The following is a 27776-nucleotide window of genomic DNA, read 5'->3' as shown; positions in this document are numbered from 1 at the left end:
GTTTCTTTAAATTTGATAGTCAACACGCAAATTTGATTTGGAAACTCCCATTTCCAAATGCTCTGAGAGCACACCTACCAATTCTCACATCACAAGCTCCCATCATAGAAAACCTTGCTTCACTCCTGCAATTTAGACTTCTTCCTCGTTGTCCTTGGTTTTAACCCATTTGACTGCTACACTCTCATGGATGCTCAAAGGCAAAGACATAAGACCACATTTGGTAGCAGGGCTGTTGTGCCTACACTCTTCAGGCAGAAGATCACATACATAGGTTTGGTCAGACAGATACTGCTTCTCCGCCAACTCTAAAGGGTCAATTCAAGAGTAAATAAGCAAATTAAACAGAGCAAATTGAAGACTGCCTGCAGTAGGCAATCAGTAGCTGCCAGGAGATTTGTATGTACAATTCTAATGCACTATTGACACATTTCTAAAGATGCACCTTCAAAAAAAGAACAACTAATTAACTTTTTACTGATAGTGTGTGTTCCTTTATTTTGATGTACCTGCCATTTGAGCTCTAAAGCAGGATTATCAGTTCAATCTCTGGGTTTGTGCCAGTTTGGCTTTTGGATTTGTGCACTCCCACAAAGTCCTTATGATTGGTTGTGTGGTCCAAAAAGCAGCTTCCTAGTGAACATAATTATTAACGTTGCATCTAGAGAAACTTCCACATTTTTTCTGTTTGTATTGATCCAAACCCTGCAGTTCTTTGCCCTTATTCTGTCACAGCTGCCCTTACCGTCTGTGAGAGTTTAGGTTGAGCACAGAGAAGGACTTTGTCCCACCGGCTTCCGTAAAGCTCTTAAAAAAGAATAACTTGTAATACTAAACATAATAGTTAATATATTTATTATAAACACATATGTATATTATATATAATATTTAATAAAAGTAAAATTTGATGAGCTATGTGGAACTGTGTTTAAATTACAGTTTTGCTCTTTCCTCAGTTATCTGAAGAACAGAATCCTTCTGCAACATTAATAATTGCGTGTTTACACTGATTCACTGCAGCATCATTTGACCTCTTCAACTATTCCTCTCCATAGGATAAAGGCTTATTGCATGGAAACACCGATGCAATGGTAAGCTCAAATATAAATTAAAAATATTATCAAAACATTAGAGAGTGTTTGTTCAGTTGTTGTCTACCCAAGTCATTCTGCAGGACATGAAAAGCAATCAGCTTCATTTTAGGAGTGCTGTTTCACTTACCAAGCATCTTGATTAAGACAGATGCAAATGCAACTCTGGCTGTCTTTAAACTGGTGGCTGATCATAACTCTTTTAATCTAAGACCTCATTTAAAATTACTACAGGAAATGTAATAGTTGCTGGGGAAAAAGTAGCATGTGCTACCCAGACAAAGGACCTGTCTGGGTAGACAAACAGCTTTCAAAAAGAAAAGGAGGAGAAACCCAGAAAAAAAAAAAGCACAAAAAAGGAAGAATAAGAAAAAACCCCACCTCAGTAGGAGCTGAGATTACGCAATATTTCTTACAACAAAACAGGAAGAATGGTTCTCAGCACTGTTGAATCAAACCATCTTAAAAGAAGTTCTAGTGCACTGTAAACGCAAGATAAACTTTTCCATTTCCCTGTAGCAGCAAGCGGCTGTCTTGCAACACAATAAATTTCTCCTGCTTTGACTTCCTTTTCTTAAACTTAACTGGAGTGTGGCCGGCAGCAGGACGTATACCTGAGCAAACTACCGGCTCACAAAAGACAGGGGACTTTCTTCCTTCGTAAACCCAGCTTGAACACAGAGACTGCTTACTTTTTCCTGCACTAGATAGGTGCAACTAACAACAGAGATTTAGTATTCACCTGTACCTTGCAGCACAAGGAAGGACAGCAAATAAGAGATGGATGTAAATGTTGTGGGGTGAATTTTGAGGAGGCTGAAAGCAGGTGAGTGAGGTGAAGAGGAGCACACAGCAGCAGCTTTCCGGTAGATGGCTCCGTTATACACCAGACTGTTCTGCAGCTCCTGCACCTCTCCCCAGTGAGCCTGCGTTTTGTCTCAAGCAAACCTTTTAACACAAACCAGATGCACAGATCTTTGCCTTTTCGTTTGGGCACCAGTGTCAAGCGTAGGTGTCTTTTTTATTCTTACTAGTTTTCCCCCCGATCATAATATGTAATTATGAAACTACCGTGACAACAGAAACTTTCACAGTTAAACCCCAGGACATGGAATAAACCAGCACCTGGTAAGCTGATAGGCTGACTGACAACTAATAGCTGATGTAGAGAGTTCTACTGAATTATTGGTCATACATCTATTCAGATAAAATTTAACAAGGTCAATTAAAGCCTTTTGTTTAATGCAAGATTACTTCACAAATGGTATTTCCAGTTTCAGAATTTTTGTTGTTTTGTTTTTTGCAAAGAGCACAATATGGGATTGATGAGTCTTGTTATTTTGCCTATAAAGAGAGGTCTTAAATGCTTACAAATGCCTGCCAAGTGCAGCCATTCAGTTCTACACCACAGAACTAGATGAGTTTTGCTCGAGTTATAAAATGCATTAATTTAAGATTATACCCCTGTATGCTGTGGAACATATGTAGGTACAGCACCAAGCTGACAATTTGTCAGGCCCATCTCCAAGCCCTTTTTATGAAGAATGAGATCCCATTTGGATCAATTACAAGTGAATAGACATTATGCACTCAAAATCATGCCTTTGTTGCTTAACAGTGCAAAATATTGTTGGTATAATTATTTTTGTGCAGTCCTCTTGCCCTGTAGCATTGATCCAAATGTGATTCCAGCTCTACCTGGCTCTAACCCAAGACCACTCCACATAAGTCCCTCAGGATCCTAATTCTCTCATTCAACTAGCTACGACCACTGTCTGTGTGGTTTTGGTTCAACATACAATGGTCTGTGCAGGCAAATCCAAACATTGTTCGAGTTGTCAGTGGCCCTCTGCAAAAATTGGTACAAATCTCTTGTAGAATGCAAGTTCTTCATAGATTTCTCCTTTGATACACTTTTACGTTCTATATCCCTGAATGTCTTTACGTGACACTATTTCTTCACTTTGGCCCCTGATACTTTTGGAGCCATTATATCATTCTGATTTTAAACTCCTGATACATCTGTTGCATTGCACACAAGCAGCCATGAATGCAAATAAAGTAGGTTCCCAAAACACCTTTATTAACTGGGGTACCAAATCCATTTTGAGTAGCACATAATTCAGAAGGGAGATGGAGCATATGACATATAAGCAGAGGGTGGGAGAACTGGGTTTGTTTAGCCTGGAGAGGAAAAGGCTGAGGGAATCCCAGCCTTCCAATACACAAAGGAGGGTTATAAACAAGTCAGAGATGATTCTTCTCAGAAGGGCACTACAGAACGGCAAGATACAACAGTTACAAATTTTAACAAGAAAAATTCCAGCTGGATATGAGGAAAAAACTCTTCACAGTGAGGATATTTAAGCACTGGGACAGGGGCCAAAAGAGTAAAAAGAGAGGGCTCAATATTTCCATTTTGGACATCTTCAGAATTTGACTGGACAAAGCCCTTGGCAACCTTGTACAACTCCACACCCAACCCTGCTGGGAGCAGGAGCTTGGATTAGATGACCTCCTGAGGTCCCTTACATAGAATTTCTCCACAATTTTATGACCAACAACTCTCCTGGGTTGTTTTTTTCCCTTCACCTCATAAGGAAGGGGTACCTAATGTATTTTTCTGTAAGTTTTGGATGAAGAAATCCAAAACAAACCTTCTTGGATTAGAAGGACTTGGAATTTGTGATGCTATTTAGATCTTTGGGAGGGAGGAGGAAGAGAGACAAAATCGAGGTTTGGCTCATAGGATAGTTCATTTTTCTACAAAGATAGGTGTTATAAAAATTTTCTTTATGCCAGAGAAGAAATGATGTTTACCTGTGGTGCTCGTTCTCACGTCCTCATGTTGGACACAGGCTGTTGAATGTGATACCTCCAGTCTAACAAGACTCCATTCTTGCTTCCTGGAATTCTCAAACCCTTATCCATACTTTTATGTCTCTAAAAATTGAGTGGAAAACAAATCTGATGTCTTATTCTAGACCGTACTACTGAGTTGAGTGGTACAGCTTTCTGTACCAACTGAAGTTTGGTAACGGGTTCCTTCTGTTCCTGTCCTAGCAAGATTAACTCTGGACCCCTCGGCGCAATTTGACAAATCAGTCTTTGACTAAAACTGAGGCTAACAGTCCCCTGATTCAGGAACGTGTCCTGTACTTTGGGGTATGTAACAGATCCCACAGAGTTTCTCTGACGCCTTCTAAAGAGTTGGAGAGAGGTGGAGTTGGGCACTGTGGTCACAGGAAAACCAGAGCTTTGGAGATTTGTGCTTCTGTAAACATCTTTAGAAGACATGAAGGAGTTGATAGATACTTTTTACATTTACCTGCAACCTGTTGCAGCAACATGGAAGATACTTTCTCTCTTATCAGACATTACAAACAGATAATTGAGTCCAAGCTTTTCTCAGAAATAACTTTCAAGAAACAGCTCTTCATGCTACATAACATAAACAATTGCTAAAATATGTAGATCAGGAAAACTAATGATGTGTAATAGTATAATGTTTTAAATGTCTTAATTTAGTTTACAGGCACTCCAAAAAAAACCTCTTAAGGAGCCAAACATCAATAATGTGAGCTTGTACTAGCTGAGTAATTACCTCTCAGTGCTGAATTCTTAAATATTAATTTGCTATATGCTATTCATCATGTGCAACACTGTAATCTGTGAAGGCAAGGCAAAATCAAGGCTCCAAATTAAAAGGAGAGAGCAGCTTTTTCAGTCAAGGTTCAGAGTTGCCCGTTCTTCAGACTTGCATCTCCTCCAGTTCTTGACAGACATGTGTATGACATACGTAGCTTCCCGTGCCTGTTTTCATGACAAATACAAATACTGACATGACATCACTACCTACTCTTCAAAGCACTGCTGTAGCTTAGTTGCAGAAACCAGCTTGATGTCATGGTTGGTAGGGAGAAGGTGTGAATGTCTTGAGACTTTTACAAGTTTACCAGTTTGCTCCTAAATTACTGCAGCATTACTTTTATTTCCTTGTGAAGTGGCCAAAGAAATACTCATGGGTTTATTTTTGCCCTTAGCACAGAAGTGCAGTTCCTGTTGTTAGTGGGGTCAGTGAATATCTTTGCAGAACAACTTCTGTGTAATCAAATCAGGGTATATTTGCATTGCAAAGTGCAGTATGGTAAAGACACCCAAGCTAAGTTCAAATGAATGAGGTCAGATACTAAAGGCACTTCAGCTGCAGTAGTATACAACAACCCCAACTAATTTACTCTGTCTCATAGACTGTAAGGAAAAACCCAAGTATTTAACTTTGAATCCTGAAATGTTGTATTTAAAATGGATCTAACATTTTATCTCATGCTTTTCCACTAGGAAAACGTCAATTCTTGGACTTCAGCTCTTCCTTGTCCTATGAGAGAGGCAATCTGTATCTAAGACAGGTAAACAGAGGGGAAAACGGATGTATTTCACATGCCCTGAAAATAAATAAAATTGATTTGGAGAATTTTCTTCTAGGTTGAGCAGGCTGTATTGGTTTGGTAGGCAGTCTTTTAATGCAAAGCTACATTCTGCTGCTCTGGTTATGGTCATGCTGTAGTCACGCTTTATTATGCTTATGCTGTGGTCACTATTGCTAGCTGTAGCAATCACTAGGATAACAGATTTCTGAGAGAGAGGGAAACCTCAGCCCTGATGGAAGTCTCTAGTTATCCTATTAAGAAGATTGCTACAAGTACACCATTGTGCCTACTAGACAATACCAATAAACACTGGGGTGGAAAAAATAAAATATTCTGCTTTTACTACTTATTTGGTGTAGGATTCTTGATAAGTGATTTCAGCAACCTGGGGCCTCAAGGGTCTAATTTAAGTGGCAAGTCTCCACAGTGCCTGTGAAGTTACAATACTTAGTGGCAGAAAAAGGAATAAAATCACTCTTTTTTTCATTGTGCTTCAGGTTAAAATGTGTTCATTTGACAGAAGAGATCCATCAGGGTGGGTGTTTTCCTTCATTTGGAAAGCAGCAGACACCCAAAATTAGGCAGAGAGAATGCTTGCTCCTTTTTTCTCTTTCACAATGGTTTATCCAGTAGTAAAATAAGGATAATTCCACTTACAATCTCACAGGAGTGCTGTGGAATGCAGGAGTTTTCCCAGGTCCTTCACAAATTTCCTGCAGAGTTTTACACTGGGTCTATAAGCCAAGATATAAATCCTTGGGTGGGTATTACGTGTTTGCAACTGTCTGAAAAGGCTATGGCTCTCTTCCCCTCCTGGGTATTATGAAGTTGAGGGTGTTTTTAATCCTATGAGAGGACAAACTCTAGGTAAAATCTACTGGAAAAGATATTTCTACATGGGTTCAGTTTTAACATCTGTAGACTTTCCGCCAAAAATCAGAATGTGTCTGTCCACCCTTGCTTGTGTATTCCCTGTCTGCTTACGCTTCCTATCTCAGGCTTCTTCATCCCGAGCCAGTGAGAATATCCCAAGAACATGTGTGTGTGTGTGCCACAAATACATACTTGTATTAAGGAGCAGCTAGTGGGAAAGTAATCATGTTCTAGTTCATCAGTTCCTCACAGAGCAAAGTCTCTTGGGAACAAAGATTGCGAAATGAGACAGCATGCTCAGACCTGAACTTTCACCGGCTGATCACAGACAGACACGTAATGTGCTTCTTGGGCTGATCCTTGAGGGAAGCACGTTTTCCAATCCTGCGTCATCCAGTTTGGAAGTTGTTTACCTTTTTTAACACAAATTTTTAAATGATACTTAATCACACCAAAGAGCTTTCTTTTCCTCAGACAAATTATGTATTTACATACAATTCTCTAATTGCTTACAATATGTTGTCTTCCAAATGTAACACCTGCGTGAGGATGCTGCTAATTTAGATATAACAAGATAAACAGTAGAGTTCTGAATTTTATAAGGCAGGAGAAAAGTAATTTTAAAAATGTAATTAATTAAGATTACATAATAATAGGGATAAAAATAATGATTTTTTTCATATTTCATACCAGCTTTTATAGAAAATGATTTATTTTTCTATTGATTAAGGGCATATTTCTAGGAAAATTTGGCTTAATTATATGACAGAAATGAAAAGAAAAATCATGCCTCCTATTTAAAAATTAGGATATTTTAAAGACATGCATCTTTACAGGAAAAAAAGAGCATATTATTTGGCATATGCAAATCAAGGAGGAAGAACTCTTCTGAGAAATTGGCTACAGTTCAGTGCAGGTACATTACCTGTCTGCAGAGTGGCATCTGCACTTCAGAATCCCACTTCAGGCTTTGCAAGGGCACTGTGTGAAGTTGTTGGTTTAGGGCTGGCAGGGTCTTTGCATCCTGCTTCAGCGCTCTTGTAGAGGCAGACATCTATGTCTTTGCTGAGTGACAGTACTAGGATGATTCCCTCAGCATATGCTTGATTTCTGCATCTGCCACTGTGTCCTGGTTTCAGCTGGGATAGAGGTAGTTTTCTTCTTAGTAGCTGGTAGAGCGCTGTTTTGGATTTAGGATGAGAATAATGTTGATAACACACTGATGTTTTGGTTCTTGCTGAGCAGAGTTTACACTAGTCAAGGACTTTTCAGCTTCTCGTGCTCTGCCAGGTGCATAAGAAGCTGGGAGGGGGCATAGCTAGGACAGCTGACCCAGACTGGCCAAAGGGCTATTCCACACCATATGACATCACGCTCAGCATATAGAGCTGGGGGAAGAAGAAGGAAGGGGGGGACATTGGGCGTGATGGCGTTTGTCTTCCCAAGTAACCGTTACACGTGATGGAGCCCTGCTTTCCTGAGGATGGCTGAACACCCGCCTGCCGATGGGAAGTAGTGAATGGATTCCTTGCTTTGCTTTGCTTGTGCACGCGGCTTTTGCTTTACCCATTAAACTGTCTTTATCTCAACCCATGAGTTTTCTCACTTTTACCCTTCCGATTCTCTCCCCCATCCCACCGGGGAGGAGTGAGCGAGCGGCTGTGTGGTGTTTAGTTGCTGGCTGGGGTGAAACCACGACACACTGTCACTTTGCATCCTTGAGTCTTTCTTTATAGCTGCCACTATGCCCCCCAGAGCTAAGATGGAACATACTGAGTTTTCTCTGTCTCTTTGCTTTCTTTCACTTTCCCAGGTCTTACTGCAGAGACCTCTCCAAAACCTTTTTCTTCCATTTGCGGCCGCCCACGTAGTACAGTGGGGAGCAAACATTCTTTAACCATGGGGGCTTCAAAGGCAAGGTTAGGTAATTGTTGATAGGTAGAGCTGTGTCTGTCCTACTGGAATTCTTGCCATTCATAGTTGTTTCCTTTACTGACAAAAATGAGTTTCTGTTACATTTAGTCTTCTTGTCTTGTTCTGCTCTGTGCATCGTAAACTAAAAGGCCTATTTGGTTGTGGCTGCAAAAATGTTGGTTGAGATTAAGCATGGGGAAATGACCTGGGCTGAGAAAAGCGTTTTGATTTTCACTAAGCGTGTTTTGAATATTGTCTGAGGCCATTCATAGAAAATAACTGTATAGGGATGTTGTGTCATCTTTTTATTCCTACCACTCAATTGCTGTTTTTTCTTTCTCTCGATGACACAGCTTTTTTATTCTGAAGATCTGAAAGTGCTTCACAAATTACTGTTTTCTCCAACTCGTATGTAGTTAAATGTAGTTTGTCTCCTTTTTAAAAATGGAGGGAAAATAGGATGTCTCCTTTGTCCACTGTGTCCAAGCAGATGAGTTTTTGCCTCCAAGCTTGGTTTTGGTTCATTCAATGAGTTTCTGAGTTGCAAACCCAGTTCCCTATGGCCCCAGAGATGTTTTTCCTTTTTATCTGTGGCCTGATTATCTGCTCTTCACATTCTTATCATGAGCCACAGGTTCTCAGCTGTGCTGCAAATCTCCTGCCCACCATCCTTGAAACCCCCAAAGCATTCTCAGCTGCCCATCAGAACCCAGCTATGTCCATTCCCTCCCACCCCCCATACTTCACCTGAGTTGTTTTTAAAAGAAACATAACACAACGTGATAACCAAACAAATCCGTCACAGAAAGGGCTTTAGCTGATCTTTGTGGACTCACATATGAGTCTGAACCAGGACTCAGATCCTATCCATGCTTTTAGCTTTTGATTTCTCTATGGAGCATTCCTACTTCTGTAAAGATGGCTCTGTTAAATTTAGTGCAGTGCCTTTGATAACTGTGCTGTGACAAACTGTAGTCATGCCACACAATGCAGTGCGCTCTGATTTCTGTGGCCTGATAATATTTACAGAATTGTATAAAGTCACTTTGGATTTTTTTTTTCCTGAGGAACATATTTCATTTTACATCTGGGTCTTACTAAATCCTAAATGAGCATATATGGAAGGGCCAGGAGCGGGCCATGAAATAATAGAGCCTTTTCCTTTGTACTTGAAGTCCATTCTGTGCTGTAAGCAAGCAAATATCTTTGCCACCTGCAGCCGTTTGCAAGCCAAAATGAAATGAGCTGATGTTCTCTATCCTATTCCAAGCATACAGGTGTCCACTGTATGAGAAGTGTTATTGCCATTGGCATCACTGTTAATAGTGTCAGCACAGAAACCAAATGGCTCTGTTTGGAAATTGCCCTTTACACTGAACTGGGGCATGCTGGCTGGCAGTATGGATGAGCTTTGTCACCAGGCTGTACCTCGTTAGCAAGGAAACAGGATTTCAGTCCTTAATGTTTGTAGTCCAGCATCGGCACCCAGAATATGATTCAAAGTTCATTAAATCGCTGTGGTCTGTTTATTGAATGCGAAGACCTTTAAACAAGGTCTTGAAGTCCTTTTTAAAAGGGATACAGAGCTTAAAATTGCAAGGTAGACCAGACTTCTGCTATCCTCACCCATCTGGTCTCTGATAGCATTGTGACCCACATTTTCTTAGAATCATAGAATCATAGAATAATTTGGGTTGGAAGGGACCTTTAAAGGTCATCTAGTCCAACCCACTGCAATGAGCAGGGACATCTTCAATGAGATCAGGTTGCTCAGAGTCCTGTCCAACCTGGCCTTGAATGTTTCCAGGGATGGGGCATCTACCACCTCTCTGGGCAACCTGTGCCAGTGTTTCACCACTCTCATCATAAAAAAAGTCTTCCTTATATCTGGTCAGCACAACCTGTTGGAATTTTGCTGTGGCAAAAATGTAGTGCTGTTGAAACAAAAACATTTCATGGGAATATACTTGCTAGTTTTGACAGGAAGGATGTCTCAAATCTAAGGCAGAATTTCATTAGTGTATTAGCCTAGTCACAAAAGGAAACAAGGCAGTGATCAGGGCACTCCTTTGCCTGCTTCATCCATCAGTCAAGATTCCTCTGATTGTGAGTGCAGGAGGTTATCATGTTAACAGAACACAAAGCTTTATTCATATGTGCTTAATTCTTAAGCATATTCACATACCAAAACAACCTGCCTTGTCTCCCTTTTGTTTTATCCAAGAATCTATACATTTTCAAAATTTGAAACATTTTCAAAGGGCAATGAAACTGTTCCCCTCAGCACTACTTTGTAATTCCTGTCCTCTGCCCCACCCCGAAAGTCTTGGACTTTTTTACGGCTGTTATTATTTTTTTTGAAACCTAAGGGTAGTTACTGAATTCAGCTCAGAAAGCCAGATTTTTAGAAGTTTTATTCTCGTAACTCTTCTAATACTGTTATTAAATCTGGTGAAAGGTGACCATAATTTCAGCTGCCATGTCAAACTATTGGCTATTTTAGTCTTATTATTGGCTTCTGAGCAACACTGAAGAGCCAATACAGACTGCGAAAGCAACATCAGCTGAGAATCCCCTCCACCTGAATTCTGGTCCAGTTCAGAGGTGAGCGTGAGAGAACTGGAAAGTAAAGGCTGCGCAACAGCAAGGGAGGCAGCAAAATAAGAAATCCTGGCTGAAGCAAGAGGGAAAAAATAACAGCAATGCAAATCAAAGCCGATATGCAGGTGAAAAACACACATCGAGGCAGTCGAGTTAATAGGGACTCAGAAAAATCATGTTATCATTTGGTTGGAAACCCCATCAAATGTACTTGGCAGAAGAAATTTATTTAGATATAACTTCAGAGAATCCCACAAAGGATCCATTCTGACATGTGAATGCCTCGCATTATCTACGAACACACAGGTGGCTTTTGGATGCAACATGCTGCATAACAGATGCCTTTGCCTGTGTCTCAGGAGCCACTCTTTGTGCATTCATTTTGAGCCAAAACACTTTGACAATGCAAAAGATTTGGGAAAGGCTGCTTGGCTGGTGCTTATGCTGTGAAGCGAGCATTTAAAACAGAAAATCTGGATTGTTTTCATTGGTCATTAGAGAATAGTTTAACTAGCTTACTGCTTACTGCTTTTATTCCCATAAAAGTACTTAAAATAATTGTGGAGACTGAACCATTGCGAAATAACCCTTGTTTAGATGTATGTATATTGACATCACTGTCCAATTTGGTCTTTGGTACAAATTTCATTAGCACAGAATGCATAAACCCAAGTCTCAAACAGCAATCAATACTTCACTAATAAGCCATAAAGTGCTACATCATACATTTACATAAATGATTAAAACTCCTGCTTTGCTAATGCATGCAAACTTGGTGCAGTGCAGATAACAATGCCGCACACATGGCATTTATTAGCACTGTCTTCGGCATTACTAAAGTTCAGAGACAGTGCTCAAGAAACTGAGGCAATATGGAGCCATTAGGTAAGAACTCTTGCCTGCAATGAGAGAGTTCTACTCAAAGAAATGCAGTGGGTTTTTTTCCTTTTAGGGATGACAGTGATTGTGAAAACAAGACAACCCCCATGTCAGCTGTATCTGTTTCTGGGCTCTAAGACTGCTAGGGTTTAGTTACTTGCAACAATTGTTTTGGAAGAACAATTCTGTAGTTACTTCATTGATTTAAATGTGTAAGGGAAATGACTGTTGTGCTCCTGGCCCACAGAGATGTCTGTGACTTAAACTTTCCCATATATGATATGGAAATGTAATGATTATTGTGGCCTCATGGTCCTATAGTTTGGATGACACAGCTGGGAACAGATCACATGGGACGTTAACAAATCCATGTACCCAGAACTACGGTTCTTTGCATGTATTTCAGCAGTCTTTGGATTAGCTCCTCAAGAGAAAAGGATTTTATCCATTTGTATGCGGAGCCCCCATTTCCCAAAATTCACAGCATCCCTCTGAAGTGTTTGCAAACACTTCAATATTTTCATTGCTATGCTACCGCTTGGCCAGTCTTTCGCAGAAATACATTCTTATTTCCCATTTCTGGAGGGATGTTTGCTTATCTTCTTTCAATTGTCTTGGCCTTCAGGAAATTGAAACTGAAGGGCTAAGACCCCCTGTAAGAAATTTTGTTTCACGGTGCTATGGTACTCTTTATTGCTGAATGATGAATACCAATTTAATTATACTTGGGAGCCCTGGCTGTGTTTTCTTTTGTTAAGTCAGGAGTGTGGAAATGAGTTTCAGCTACTGTTAAAAAATTGCTACAATACTACTATAAAATACGGAATCTCCACTGTATCTGGCTTGTTCTACAGCCCTTCTAAATTGAACTCAATTAGGCTGCATGTCTCCTTTGTTGTCAAAGATATAAAACTGCTACAGTCACATGTGAGATGTGGTAATGCATTAGATCAGGAGATTTGTCAATATCTCTAAATCGTGTCCTAAGGTGCCCTTTGCTGAAGCTCCTTTTAAACTAGTGCAAATGACTGCAGGTATAATAAATACTTCTTTATCTATATTTAAGATATTTATTATGGAATGGAACCAAGGGTATGCCGTAAGACTAAGAAGAATTTTGCCACTTTAAGACTTGTGAGCAGTGTTTGTGTGCATAGATGGACGATTGAGTATGATCACTATAAAATTTCTTTTGTGACGTGGGTGAGGAACCTTCATATAGACACATTTTGCTTGAGTTTGGTCTTTCTCTAGAAATATTATAGATGACATATGCTTCTGGCATAAGTCTGTGCATTTCCAGAGATTTCAGTGAAGCTTCATCAGTTAGCATTGGCAGAAAATTTGACCTTGTTTTGGAGAAAACAAAACAAAGCAAAACATGTAAGAACCTGATGCAAAATTCCTTTAAGTTCTCAGAAAGTCTCAATGACCTCCGTGGGCACTTCATGAAGCACTGAAATTATTCATAATATCTGCTTTTGAATAGTTTTGTCTCTGTTATTGCTGGTTCTTTCCCCGCTCCACTTAAACTTTACTAAGCAACACTGGTATCCAAGTAATATTTCCTAAAATGTGTGCTCTAGCTGACAAAATGTCAGCATACTGTTAAAAAAAAAAAAGAAAAAGAAAATGTATTTATTTTTTCCTGAAGAAGTGGGATGAGATTAAAAGCCCCATTGTCAGACACCTATCGGAGCAGGCAATTAAGAATCAGCAGTATACTATTCACATTCAGAGCATAATTCAATAAATACATACTGCATATTCACATTCCACAACCAGTAATTACAAACAGATGCAATCAACAGGTCTTTTTCAACATTTTTACAAACCTCATCGAACTGTTAAGGAACCTCAAACAGGAGTTAATTCAAAAGTACGCCCACACCACACACTCTCTGCTCAAATGCGTGTGCTAAAAGCACACCTCACCTCCAAATAAATAAATAAATAGAGAACAGAAATGTGTGGGCAGGAAGGATTTATATAAGGAGAGAATTAAAAATTCAGCATGATTTCAATTATGCCCCAAACGTCAACTTTTAAAACAGACTGGGCCTGGATTCTCAGTCCCCGTCACTTCCCATTGCGAAGTGTAAACTGCAGCACAGTCGTTGCCTTTAGGGAGGATGTAGTTACTCTATGACGCAAAGGTGGCAAGTCAGAAGCAGTGCCTGTGGCTGAGCTGCTCTGTAGTCAAAACACCCAGGGGAAGAAAGTGTTGAGGAAGAAGATACATGCAAAAGCAGGTTTCCTTCTTCTTCCTCTTGGGTGTAAAGACGTCATTCAGAAATGCCACATTTGCTTGATGTGTGGGAGTGGCAATGCCTCTTCAAACCTCAATATTATTTTCATACATTTTAACAGCTGTTGAAACACAACAACTAACACTTAGAGTTCCACCGGCAGTTTTCCTTCTGCATCCTCAGACAGCGTCAAACAAGAAATTGTGATTACAAGACATGTTGTTTGTTTTTCCGAGTAGTGTAGCAGTTTATGTCACAAGAGGCATAATCTAAAACATGGAGGAAGTTCTGGAATGAGCAGCTGTGAATAAGCTCAAAGCGTTACACTAATTGACTGTATATACTTCAAACAGAGGACATGGTATGAAAATGCCCCTCACAATATCAACGTAGTTATCACTTAATGCTCCAAATATAAAGCAGTCATGTATCCTGTAATGCCATTCTGTTTTCCTGCCTTAAGAATAGGATGTCATAGCATTGTCTATCAGCACTGTGAGCTGATCTCTCATGCAGAGTGAGAAGTCTCAGATCCCTCATTATGACGAGAAGGTGAAAGACGTAAGAAGTCTTGGTGACCCTGAGCAGACCGGGAGGGAATGATCTGGAGGGATCCAGGTTTTGTTACAGTTTTCCTTCCAATAGTTCTGAAGGTTTGTAACTTCCTTAGTGCTTTCTTGGTTCCAAAAAGAGCAGGGAATTTTCCTCCTCTCTACAGCTTCATTTGCTGCAGAATTGATAAAAGTTGTAGCTAATAAAAGAGGGGTCTATGGAACATAGATGGATAAGGCACTAGTAGAGGCATCAGGAGCTCTAACACTGATTTATGGGACAAGTGACTTGGGGCCACATGCAGTAAATAACTTGAGCATTGTTCACAATCTTTAAATTACATCCCCAAACTATTCCAGCTGCATACTGTAATCACTAGGCTATGTTTTCTAGTGGTCCCATTTCTGGCTTAATGAATCTTGAATTCCTCTCTGCCCAGGGGCCAGCTTTAAGAGGACAGTTGGAGGGTAGTATTCATTTTGTGACAGTCTTTCCTCCTCTGAAATCTCCTCTTTCAGATCCTTTCCCAGTCCCTAGGACATAGGTGTTCTGGGAAAATTCATTGGACTAAATCTCTGAGAGAAATGGCTAGGGGAGACCACACCAATGCAATCAAAGCCATCATTGGTGGATGTCTAATTTCTGCATCTGATCCCACTCAGTTGCAAGCAGGAGCTGTTCCTAGGGCAGGGACTGGAAATCTTTCATGGTAACATGCAAGACTGTATTTTTTTATTTTTCCCAAATTATAGGTAATGATGGTGCCAGAAACTTACAGGGAGCTGGGACATAATGTATCTCAAAGGGATAAGCTACTACCAATCAAGTGATGAGCAGTATCATCACCCTCTCTGCAAGGCAGAGGCTATTGTGTTGCCGGGTTTCACCAAGTTAAAAATTTTGCTGAATGCTGTGTTTGTAATCATGTGCGTAAGTTGTTCAGCCTGAACTAGGAGCAAGAAATCCATTCCTCTTAAAAAAAGATGATTCTGCACCATGTGCTATGAAATACAATTTTTAGGTACTCAAGGAAATTTTGAGTAAAAGCTGTATTACCTCTGGGAAGGATGGTTCTAAAAGACAGGAGGAGGGAGCATGAGTATACTTTGTACTTAGGTACCTATATTCTGATTCAGCCTCATTTTATAATCTTCAATAATTGGATACAGTTTTTCTCCATGTCTTGAATGCTCATTTACCTTTGGAAAGGATTTTGTGATCAATGGGTAGAACGTGTTTATTAAGCACGAAGTATCACTTTATTTAGTTGATGACTGAGCTGAGGGCCTCGTACAGGTTTATAGCAGAGCATAAACCAAGGCAAAGAGAAAGAAACAATCATTCAGTTGAATTACAAATAAAAAGAGGCATGGCTTTGCTGCTGATTTACTCTAGCTGTATGAAATGCACATAATTTTCATTAGCTCTGGCAACAGAGGAAGGACACTTGCTTTCTTCATATCTTTAAAATATACCAGTCCCAGAATCTCCTGTAGCCTTCTTCACCCCAACCATCCCAAAGTGCTTTCTGTATTGAGACTGTGTAGGGGAATCATTTTCCTGAGAGGAAATTCCCCACAGGACAGAAGGTGGCAATTGCTCATGGTCAGCAGGGCCATTCTGGAGCGCCTGAGGCAGGTGGGATGGCCCTGAATCTCAGAGTTACCCAAGGGTGAAACTGGGCCCATTTTAAAAAAGAACAGTTAGGGAGTTCTTCAGTCTTCTCTAAAGAGGGCATCGCAGATTTGGTACTGATTTCTTTCTGGGTGATATTCACCTAGACCAGCTAGAAGGATGAGAGAGTCTCCAGGGTGTTCGTGGTGATGGCACATGGTCTGACTTCAAAATGGAGCACCAAATCAGCTATATAGCAAGCAAAATTCCCACTGATTTGAATTGCTACAGGACAGGTCCCAAAGGCTTTTTATACAACATGTTTCTGAAATGAGCAGCAATCCTGTTCTCCTCACGCTGGCTGTGTGGCCACTGAACCGTCAACCTTTAATTTGCTATAGCTCATCCTTTCTCGTCAGATCTGCACATTCATCCAGCACACTGAAGTTTTCTCATTTTACTTTGTTTCCCTGAATGCAGCCAGTCATAAACTCATAGATTCAGACATACTCTTTTAAGGAACCCCCTACCTATGCTGCTTCTGTATTCAACTAGACACAAGGGTCAGTAGTTTTCCCACCACCATTTCTTTCTCATCTCCTGCTCTGCTTCTTCGAGCCTGGACCAATTTTTCATTAAGGAGAGCTCAGCAGTAGAAAGAACACGTGGCAGCAAAAGCAGAGTGGCTTTTTCCATTTCCTACTGCCATATGATTTTTTATTTTGAAATCTAAGCACAACATGTGGCATGCTGTTCTTCAACTCAATGAATTGGTAACTTGCTTCTCTGTATGTTGTCACTAGCAATCATGAACTGGGGAAAGGCAATCTCTCCCAGTACTGTTCCTTCCTAAGCAAGGGTAATAGAAGCCTTGCCTTCTAGATGAAAGATTATTCATACCCTTCTACTCAGACAGTCTCATATGGCGATTTTCTTTGGAGAATACAAAAAAAGTTATAATTTGCACCATCAGGATTCTGTCTGAACACTGCAGTTTATTCCATACCTCTAAGTCAGAACTGCATTAATCAGAATACTTGCTATAGAATTTCTAACTACCACTTTACTGGCTAATCTAGGTTGCTCCCTGAAACATTCACATGTGTAGGTTAAATGAAAGATAGAGCAACAGGGCTTAATTTGCCTTTGCAGATTTTTCCCTGTGTGAAGATGGTGAATGGTACATTTGTAATTGGAGACATTTCTTTCAAGTAATCAAGCGCCTTATTTGCAATCAGAGGGACTGGAGTTTGAAGAGGCTCTACAGGTATGGCCAGATGATCAGAAGAAATCGCATTCACAAGCAATGCTGCCCATCTGCTGAGGGTGGTAATTTTCAGCTAATGAGTGGTTATGTCTTAAGATGCACTAACTTGGTCTCTTGTGATCATCTGTCCACATTCTTACACTTGTTGGAGGTACAGTGTTGAAGGCTTAATTAAGTCCCAAGTCTTTTAAACATTAGGGAAGGAATTCTGCTTCCTTCTACAGTCTTTCTACTTCACAGCCCGCAGTGCTGTAGACAGAGAACAAGGCGCCCTTAGTGCATGTACAACACCGGGTTATGGTAAATGGCCAGATTCAAATTGTAGCATAAGAGGGAGACACGTCAAGAGGTTTTCTACAATGGGATGAAGCATAGAATTAATAGTATTGTGCAAATGCCAAGCTGTACCAGGCTAGGAGGCAGCCCACAGGCAGAGCCTGAAAATTTTAACAGGAAGAATAGTGATTTCAAAACACCTCTCATGTACTTTGCTTAGCCCTCCTGGAGAATCCCCTCCCAGAAGCAGATGCTGCCATGGGAACAGAAAGAAAGAGCGCTTTAATATTCTGTGCATTAAGTAGACTTGCTATCAATATGCTTTTAGGATGGTAACATTTCCGAGTTTAATGATTAAAGATGCAAAAGTATGGTTTAATTTTGTACTTCCCAATGAAAATTAGATCCTCCAGAGATTAGGGATAAATGACTAGATATCCCAGAACATAATTTGAGCAAGTTCCAGACCACTGACCAGAAGAAAATTCAACTACTGAACACAAAGACATGTTTGCAGCCGTGAACACTATCTGACAGGGTAACTAGATTATGTCAGATTTTGCTTACAGGCAACTGAAAGTAAATAAACCTGAAAAATTACTTTACAGTGTATGACTGTAGGTGGTGAAAAATACCACTCATGAAGAATTATGATCCAAGCCAGAATTACCTTTATGTCCCTAATCTGCTCTCAAGGCTTCCTTTTTGTCTTTAAAATAAAAAAAAGCTACAACCTTAATATTTCTTACATGTCAGCTTAGACCCCCTTGGGTTAATACATTCCGCAGTCTTGTTGTTTACTTCTCATTAAGCTAAATGTTTTATGCAAATCATCTGACATAAAGCCAGACGACCAATCTAGAAAGGCTGTAATTCCATCTGATGAGTTCATTCAACTGAAATCTGTACTTAATTTCCATAATTATAGTACCCTATTCTCATAATGTGAACTGATTGCTGCAAAAACACAAAATAACTAAAATGCATTCAGATTTAAAATATGAAAATGATATGTCCCTTTGGGCACAAGAGTTATGTTTTACAAACAGTTTCTCTATTTTCCTTTTTTTTCTCCCATAAAATATCTCTTTATTTAAGGCTGTGCCAGCCTAATTTAAAGACTATTAAAATGATAAGAGCTGTTTCTAATGCAGTTTTGTCTTGATAGTAAAAAAATGGAAGAGAAGAAAGGAGGAGGGGAAAAGAAGAGAAAATTGAGAAAAAAAATTACAGCAGGGCATTAACAATTATATTAATGTATTATGCTCAGAAGCCTGAAGATTGCTATCTTCCTTGTCATGCAGCTTAAACTTAGAACAAACTGGCTGTGTTGTTGCTGACAAGTCTAAGTATCTTCTTAATTATAGAATCAGCCAAATTAAGTTACTACTGCACCAATCAGGCTGTAAAAGAGCTAGCGTAGCTGCTTTTCACATGGCTTGGAGGATCTGACAAGGGTCTGAGCTTTCTTTTGGGAAAGTCATGCCTTTCAAAGCTTATGCCCAAACATCTTGTTTGGTTGCCCTGAACCAGAAAGGAAAGCTGTGCTGCTAGCTTTGAGTTGGATTTATTGTGGTATTTGAAGGAATGTAGTCTAACAAACACTGATATCTATTCAGCATGCTCCATCCAACAGCATGTATTCCAAAGTATTCCAAAGTTTGAGCTCAGCATGACTCCCCTAAAAACTAAAAGTCACTGAGTAACCAGAAGGCTTTTTATATTTTTCTGTCTGGTTCTATAACCACAGGCGTCTTACTGAGAACAACAGTTACAAAAAGTTGTACTTATGGAAGTGGAGCAATACTCGGAAAACCTGGTTCAAAGGGCAGGATGCAGAAGAGGCATTTAAGGAGGCTGAATGGCACTAATCAGCTGGTGTTACCAACCCCTGTTGGTGCACAGCCTTCACCGTTAGTGATCCATGAACAGCCTGCAAAATGAAACTTGTGGCTGTTACCCATAGAGTAAGAGGAAACTCATCACTCCATCTCACACATGCTGTGTAGAAAGGTACTCTGATATTTGGAAATGTATGCTTCTGTTCAATACAAAGCATCTTATTATCTTTCTGTCTCCTGCATAGAACAAAACCATTTTTTTCTTGGATTACTCAGAAAGGTAGTGGCTATTTTTGGTAAAAGTCACTGACTCTCTCTCTCGCGCGCATTCTGCCAGTTACCCATGGACTGCACGGTCTTCCTTCTCCAGTGTCAACTGGTGGTCCTTGAGTATATCATGATTTGTGACTGCCCATTTGTCTGTCATCTAGGACTTGTGTTACCAAGTCAGTTTTTTTTTTATGTAGGTAGACATCCTTGACTGGTAATCTCTCATTAGGAAGCAATGCTAGAGCAATTCAGCTCTACCAATGATAATTGTAATACTGTGCTTTGAAACCCAGGCTCCTTCTCTGTGGGGGGAAAAGTGGAAATTGCAGCAGTTTTATTTCTATTATATTTTTAATCACTCGTCTCAGATATTTCTTCTTCATCTAAACCTGTTTCGTGTGTGGTAGCTGGTTTTAGGATTTGCTTGAACAATGTGTGCTCTTAATTTGCAAGGAGCTGAGAAATGTAGTTCAGTTTTTTGAAATCTTCCAGAGGCTCGAGCGTGTAGTAGACAGTTCTATATGATGGATGGTGAAACCAGTTAAATATGCCACACTGCTGTGAGTCTGTGCAATAATATTGCTGCAGGAATTCTATAGAATGCAGATAATTCTGCTGTTACCATGATGACCTTTCTTGGGAAAAAAGAGAGCAGAATCACATTATAGCTTTCTAATAAAAATAAGAAGTAATCCTGTTAAATTCAAGCTCATCCAGCTAAATCACTTTAGCTTTCTCATATCCCTAGTTTAAATATCCTCAGCTGCCTTTCTTGAAATGAGAAACACTGGCAGATAAACAGCATCAGGCGTTGCTACGTGGGGAGATGGATGGCAGCCCATCTGTCATCCTTGCTCAGTAATGTCGAAATGTGCAGAACTGCATCCTTTGGTCAGAGAGTTCATGGGACACATGCATCTGGGAAGTGATTAAAGAATGGGGGCAAACATGGTACTTCTGTGAAGTTGCCTGAGCCTCCATTTAATGATTTGTTCTAAGAAGATACGTGTAGTTCAACAGAGCTCCTTGCTGGGACGCTTGCTGGTTATGCTTCGGAAGAAAGAGTGTCGCTTACTTAATTGTCAGCATCACTTCCTGGAGCAACTGGTTATTCTGGAAGAATGGATTCTCACTTATTCAATTAGTTTAATGGACTGGAAGTGTCTAAACCCAAATGCTCACTCCAGCTAACTGAAAAGCTTTCTGTACTGAATACAAAGGTTGTTCATAGCCTTACGGATTATTAAGTTTATACTTTTTAATCAGAACTCAGAAGAAAATATTGTTCCATAAGCCAAGTCCTATGAATTTTACAGTTCAGAGAAGTCCCTTTAAGAAACTAAATTGCATTTTACTTGTATGCAGGCAAGGCTAATGAAGCCAATTTGAGAAGGATGTCATTTGTTCTGAAAAGTGTTGGCCATTGTAGATTCCTTCATCTATTGGAGAGAATGACCTAATTTTACACAAGATGAGCCTAGTTCTGGATCTAGCAGTTTGGATTTGCATGCACTGAATGAATCTGCTTTTACCGGGCTTATTTGCATGAAGCAATTTGGATGCAGTTTGGTCATAAAAAGACTCTTGTCTGTATTTCACTGGAGTTTTCTAAGTGGTAAAGCATAGTAATTACTTAATGAGGAATATAAGAATATTTCTTCAGTGTCTATGGCTCCCTGGAATTTACCCTGAATTGATCTCAGTATGTTACTGCAACAGTGTTCACCAAATACATATTTTGTTTGTTTCTCTTCTCCCTTCCTATTCCTGCCACTCAAAATTACATTAAATCAAATGGATTGGTTTTATACTACATAAAATTTCCATGGGTTGCAGCGCTGATTTGCATACCAGTTGAGCAGACTTAATAATTAGTAGTATTTTTATTGTGGTTATAAGTACTACCACTTTAATCTACTGCACAAATATCATCACTTTTATTTTTATCTTGAATCCTCTTTTAATGAGATACCTGTGTGCGTCACAGAACTTGTTGGTTTGTGCATCTGAGGAATGGAGTAAACTAACCTGCTGTGAGCACTGTATTGCCATTGCTATTCTCCCTCCAGTATCTTGTAGCTTGTTTACAGCTAGCTTCTCTGTTCTGCAGGCTGTAACACAGGCACACCCAAGATTGTTTTGCTAGGACAGCTTCTCAGTATACTGATACAACATCTAGCAGATAAAGCGTTGTAGCTGCAGATGGCTGTTGCTGGAAATACCTTTTCCTTGTTCAGCCAGTTTACAAAGTGACCTGTTAAAGTAATATCCAACAATTAATAACAGAAAATGTGGTTCTTAAGGCTTAGCTGCAGATCTTCTAAATATCAGACCTTGGGAGCAGAGTTGAATAGTCATCAAGAAAATGACTCAGAAAAGGATTTTCAGAGTGAGTGTTCACTGCCTTCAAGACAGCATTTCCCTAAGCAGAGCCTTCCCACTGAGGATGCCTTGAGCTGTTCTCAACCCAGTGTTAACCTACGATGATATAAGATCCAAACTCAATTGGCTTATGGAGACATGTAAGCAAGTTACTTCATTTTCTTGGCCCCAATTCAGCAAAGCAGTTAAGCATGTGCTTCTGCCTCATTAAAGTCCAATGGTGCTTTAAACCTATCCCTTAAAAAGGAGTTTTAATGTTGTTTGCACCAGGTGGAACAAAAATAGTTAGGGTGAAATAAGTAACTAAAGAGAGACTTGAGGGATAGCAGGGGAACACTATATGTAGAGAAAACGTTCAGTATGAAAATAAGTATTTATGAACATGTGCAAATATTATTGCATTGTACATGAAGCACCTCTGGTAACAGCTTAATATTTTTGCAGGCTAAAGGGAAATTCAACAGTAGAATCTTCCCTTTGCTAGAAGGTCTTTCTGTGAGAAGTGGATAAGGGTGCAGAAGGAGGGGGAAAACAGGGCTGCCTCTGGGGAAAGAAAAAGAAATAAATTGAGCGGTGTGGGTGGAAATCTGCTTTGCAGGCTCACATTAATTTTACAGACCCCCAAAATAATTGAAGTGATTAAACTATTGGACGGCTTTACTCACTCTTGGTCTAAAAGTTTTCATTGAAAATATACTCCCTGAATACTGGATGATTAATTGGCATTCATGTACTGTCTACTAATTGAATGGCTAATCAAAATCTATTACTGCAGCTCCTCCTAACAAAAAATATGTTCTGGAGCGTGATTCAACCCAAATTATCTCCCTTGTCCATAGATTCAGCCCTTCTAATCTTCGGAGAAACAATTGTGCAGAGCAAATATTGACACATCATGAACATGTCAAGTTGCCATCTCCATTGCTCTGTTTTTTTGCATTCCATTTAAAAAATAAACTTGATTTTAGTTTTTCTTTAAACCTCATATGATAATCCATGCATGTTTATTTTACAAAGAAGCTGTCTAATTAATAGACTTCTAATTAAGTTCATATACAAAATGGTTATATTCGGTCAACATTTCAAGAAATAGGCTCTTGGGAGCTCCCAGAATTGCTTGCGGCCCTGAGTGGCATCCCCATTTGCAGGAAGCAAACAGTGTTTTAAAGTACTGACTAAGTTCGTATGCTTTTGCATAGTAGATTTAATAACAAATCTTGCATTGCTGTTACAAGTTTAGCCTGAAGAAGTGTGACCAGGTTAAGCTGCCCAAGATCCTTGGGATGGTTATGAGACATCAGGATCATCACTGGGGTCTCAATCTGGCTGTCAATTAACTGACAAAACTAACTCCATGCACATGATTTTGCAAACTTATGTAGGTGAAGTCAAACATCTGCCCACAAGTCACAATCATGGGCACTCTGTTACTAGCTTAAGAATAAAATTAGAATTAGTAATTATCTTATTTTTATACTGCTAGTACAGCACAAAGAGTGGTACCCTGAGTGGTACGTTTGCTCAGCAGAGCATAGCACCAAGTGGATATGGTAGATTAGGTCTTGAAAAAGCACTGTTGACACATGCTTGTGGTGCAATCCCTGTGTTAATACCTAATCCTGCCTATTCACTGTGCTTGAATGAAATACCTTGCTAGCAGTTTCCTAGTGTCAGAATTACTCAGTCTCCACTGCCTGGAGCTGTACATTATGCTGCATTATGCTGAGTAAAGAAATAAATCCATTAGCTACTTAGTCTCAGTGTTGACAGTATGGCCATACATAGTGAGAGCTGAATTTGGTTCTTAATCCTTCATACGCAATTAATTTATCTTCCAAGTATATGTCCAGTTTCTCCTTGAGTCCATGTAAATTTCTGGCATCTGTAGCGTCCTTTCGCAAAGAGTTTCCCAGATCTGCTGCCTGTAGTGGCAGGAATTACCTCCTTTCAGTAGTTTTGAACATGTCCCCCCCTCACTTCACTTGATGCCCCCACTCTTGCATGAATGAGATAGTGATCAGTTAGTAAAAAGCTACTCCCTCTCAATCCTTTCAGAATTTTGTACGCTTCTATCATATCCCACCAAATGATTCTTTTCCTAGGTTGAATAGTCCCAATTTACTCTATTATTGCTTTTATGGAGAGTTATTGCACAGCCTAGTTTCCACTTTCTGAAATTTTTCCACTTCTAATATATTCCTTTTGAGATGAGAGAACCAGTCCTATGCACAGTATTCAAGGTCTTTTTATAATGCCTCTTTATATGGTGCATGTGATTGTGTCCTCCTTTTTCTCTAGGCCTGAGATGTTCAGGTCTCTGAGATGTTCCCTTCAAGGGCTTTTAGCCTAGCTTTGTAAGAGTTTGGCTTTGTTAAGTAATCTCTTTTGTTTCCTCCTTTTTGCTTTGACTTTTATAGGTATCTCAAGAATATTCCAGAAATATGGTTATGTCTCTTTAAACCATTTGTCTGTATGCTTTTTGTGTTGCATACTCTTTAACAAATAACTGTATCAACAGGAACCGTAAAATAATCACTAGTCCACCATTCAGAGAAGACAGCAATTCACCTCTGTGTGAATTGCTAAGGAACACAGTTACTTTGAACCCAGCTGTGTCTCTGGGGCTTTTCCTATTATTTTTATTCACTGAAGGGCAAAAAAATAATGAAAATATGAAATTTGAAACTTACTTTGTTATCAGCCTGAATCTTGGATCTCCTTCTCCCGCTTGTCATGGATGCAATCCAATGCCATCTAAATTCCAGCTCATCTAAATTTGCAACCCCAGCAATGGCAGACGCATTGTGGGAACATCCACCTTCATTTCAACTGGTAGTTTCTGGAGATTTGGCTGCCAGTAGGGCCAACAGTTGCCCCCCATAAAGTAAACCAAAAACGTATTACCCACTTTTCAGGAGTGCCCTCCAGATTACCTTTGTTATGGTTCTCAGTGATGCTTCGTTCACTTTTTGTGAAAGAATGTTCATCTGTGAGACTGTAATGAGCACGTTATTAGAAGCCAGAAATATCCTACTTTGATTCTTTGGAGAGATGACAAAGCTCCCTGCAAAATCAGAATGACTTGAGCAATCAACCTCAGCAGGAGCTTATTTTCTAGTTCTAGTCCATTTATAATCCGTATGATATTTCACTGTACTTTCACTAAAGACATATGTTCACTGCTATATATATTATATGGACTTTACATTATGGCTTCTTAGATGAGAGTCTTCATGTGAGATCATGCATACAAATAAATTATACACGTTCTATTAATTCTCCTTTTTCTTCATCACCTATCATGTATGAACCGAGATACCAAAAATATATATTAAATGGTTTGCAGTGCTGCTTAGGATATTCTCACTTTTCTGATACATTACATATTTCTATTTATTGGACTAGAATGAAGATTAAAATTGGAAAAGATATTTTCATATTTTTTCTAGTCAGGAAGAGAAATCAAACAATGAACTGATTACTTCATCAATGGATACATAGATTTAGTGTTAGTTTGTAGGAGAGAGACAGTGATTGCAATAAGAAATTATTTTGGTTGGTAGCTTACATTTATGGCAGATTATAAAATACAATGATTTACTATTTAATGCAGGGGAAGAACTGTGGCATTCTTAAGCTTTGATTCAGGAAGGGAATGAAATATTCACACAATTTTCAGCACACAAGTGACCCATGTTATTCTAAGAAAAGATCTCATAGGTTGTAAGTCAGGCACCAGCCTTAGTTGTGGGAAAGCCTTTGTAGTAACCATGGTATCATTGACTTTTTAATAGCAGCCACTGGAGTAAGGACGATCAGGAATTAAAGATGCTAAAGTGAATCATCTGTTGAATGACTGGGTAATTAAGCACCCCTTTTCTGAACATACCCTTCTAAAGGACTTTGAAACATTAGAAGGACTTGCTGCAAAAAGGTGAATAGCAGAAAGAGCTTGGAGTTGGGATGAGCAGCCTGTAGTAGTTGTCCCTGTAAGCACAAGTGAGAATCTTGTTTTTCCAATGTTTAGGTAAAAAAAAAAAAAAAAAAAAAAGTGGTAGATATCCATAGATTCCAGGTCAGCATTTCCTCCCAGAGCTGTACTCTCATACCAGTAATTGTAGCCATCTATGAAATGTGATGAGCACAGAATGACTGCCTCTTCCCAGTAAATGCATTTCAGGACGTTAATTAGAATTCATTAGTGAAGAGCAGCTACACTGCAAAATTTGTATCCTTTCAGTGCATGTTCTGGGGTTTGGATCAAGAACATTGAGGAAAATGGCATGATTTTGATGCCTGACTATTCTGCGTACTGGACTGAAGGCTGGTAGAATACTTTTCATTTTCCGCTCCCACCATCCCTCTTGAATACTTATTTAAGTATTTAAGAACTTTCATCAAAGTTGAGTTCAGTCCTTTTTCAGACTTCATTTCTTGTGAATCTTCCACCAAGAAATTTTAATCAAAATAGCCAACCTAAGAGCAATTTTAACAGAAGGCACATTTGTAACTGTCAGTGTTCATTCCAGAAACCTCGATCTAAATGTTAAATTTTGGGAAACACAAATATACAACAAATTCTAGGTATGCAGCTGAAACAATTTATATTCTTAATAGTGAATATTTGTAAATGAGCACCCAGCCAGTAACTATTCAAGTAAATTTATTGGCACTGAAATAATGTCAGAAACTTATGAGCTGTTCATGTACAATACAGCAGAAAGAAAGAGGTGAAATAACTTACAACCGTAGCTTGAATTTTCTGTACCAAGACATTCTGTTTTGCTCCGTCTCTTCCCCTCAGACATCCCCCCCCCCCCCCCCCCCCCCAGCAGCAAAAGGATGAATCTTTTCTGGAGAGATTTTCTCAATGCCAGGGTGCTGAATATGTGTGATAATATGCTGAGACATTACTAATAAGAAACCAAGCTGACTCCTTAGATCTGATTCCTTAGTGTTGCAACCATTTTGGGTTGTCTGTCTAGTGTGAAATAGCTCATTTTCACCTTCTCCCTCTAGAGATGAGTTAGATTATGATGAGAGGGGAAATCCAACTCAGAAAGGGCTTCCTCCAGGGAGATACTTCAGTGAATGTTTGCCACTTCATTTTCAGCACCAACTGTGGTTTAAAGAAATAGGACTGCGGTTTAGAGGAATAGGGTGTGGTCAAACCTCTCCTTCAGGCCAGCTGCCCAGATAGGCTCTAGGCAGTGTGCAGTCAGCGTGGTGCTGGCAGACTTAAAACAGCCAAAGTTCGGGAATTTAAAACACAACTTAAAACCGCCTTTACTCACCACCTCCTGTGCTGCAGTGTGTTTTTCTCAGCAACAGCTGAGGATCACGTTTCTTCAGAAGTTACTTTCAACAAGAGACAGTTTGATCTAAATTGATTGCCCTCAGTTCCCAAAGCAGTCCTTGAAATAAAGGCCCCCCTCATGCATTCATTCTTGGTTGGCAGCACCCACACAAGACCTAACAGCACTCATCTATTCATCTGCTCTGTGGCATGGCACTGTGGATCTAATCCAAATGCACTG

This window comes from Nipponia nippon, unplaced genomic scaffold, assembly GCF_047370975.1.
Source record: "Nipponia nippon isolate SJK-2023a ecotype South Korea unplaced genomic scaffold, ASM4737097v1 scaffold_7, whole genome shotgun sequence".
Classification (NCBI taxonomy): domain Eukaryota; kingdom Metazoa; phylum Chordata; class Aves; order Pelecaniformes; family Threskiornithidae; genus Nipponia; species Nipponia nippon.
The sequence above is the reverse complement of the archived record's forward strand: the minus strand, read 5'-3'. Positions refer to the sequence as shown.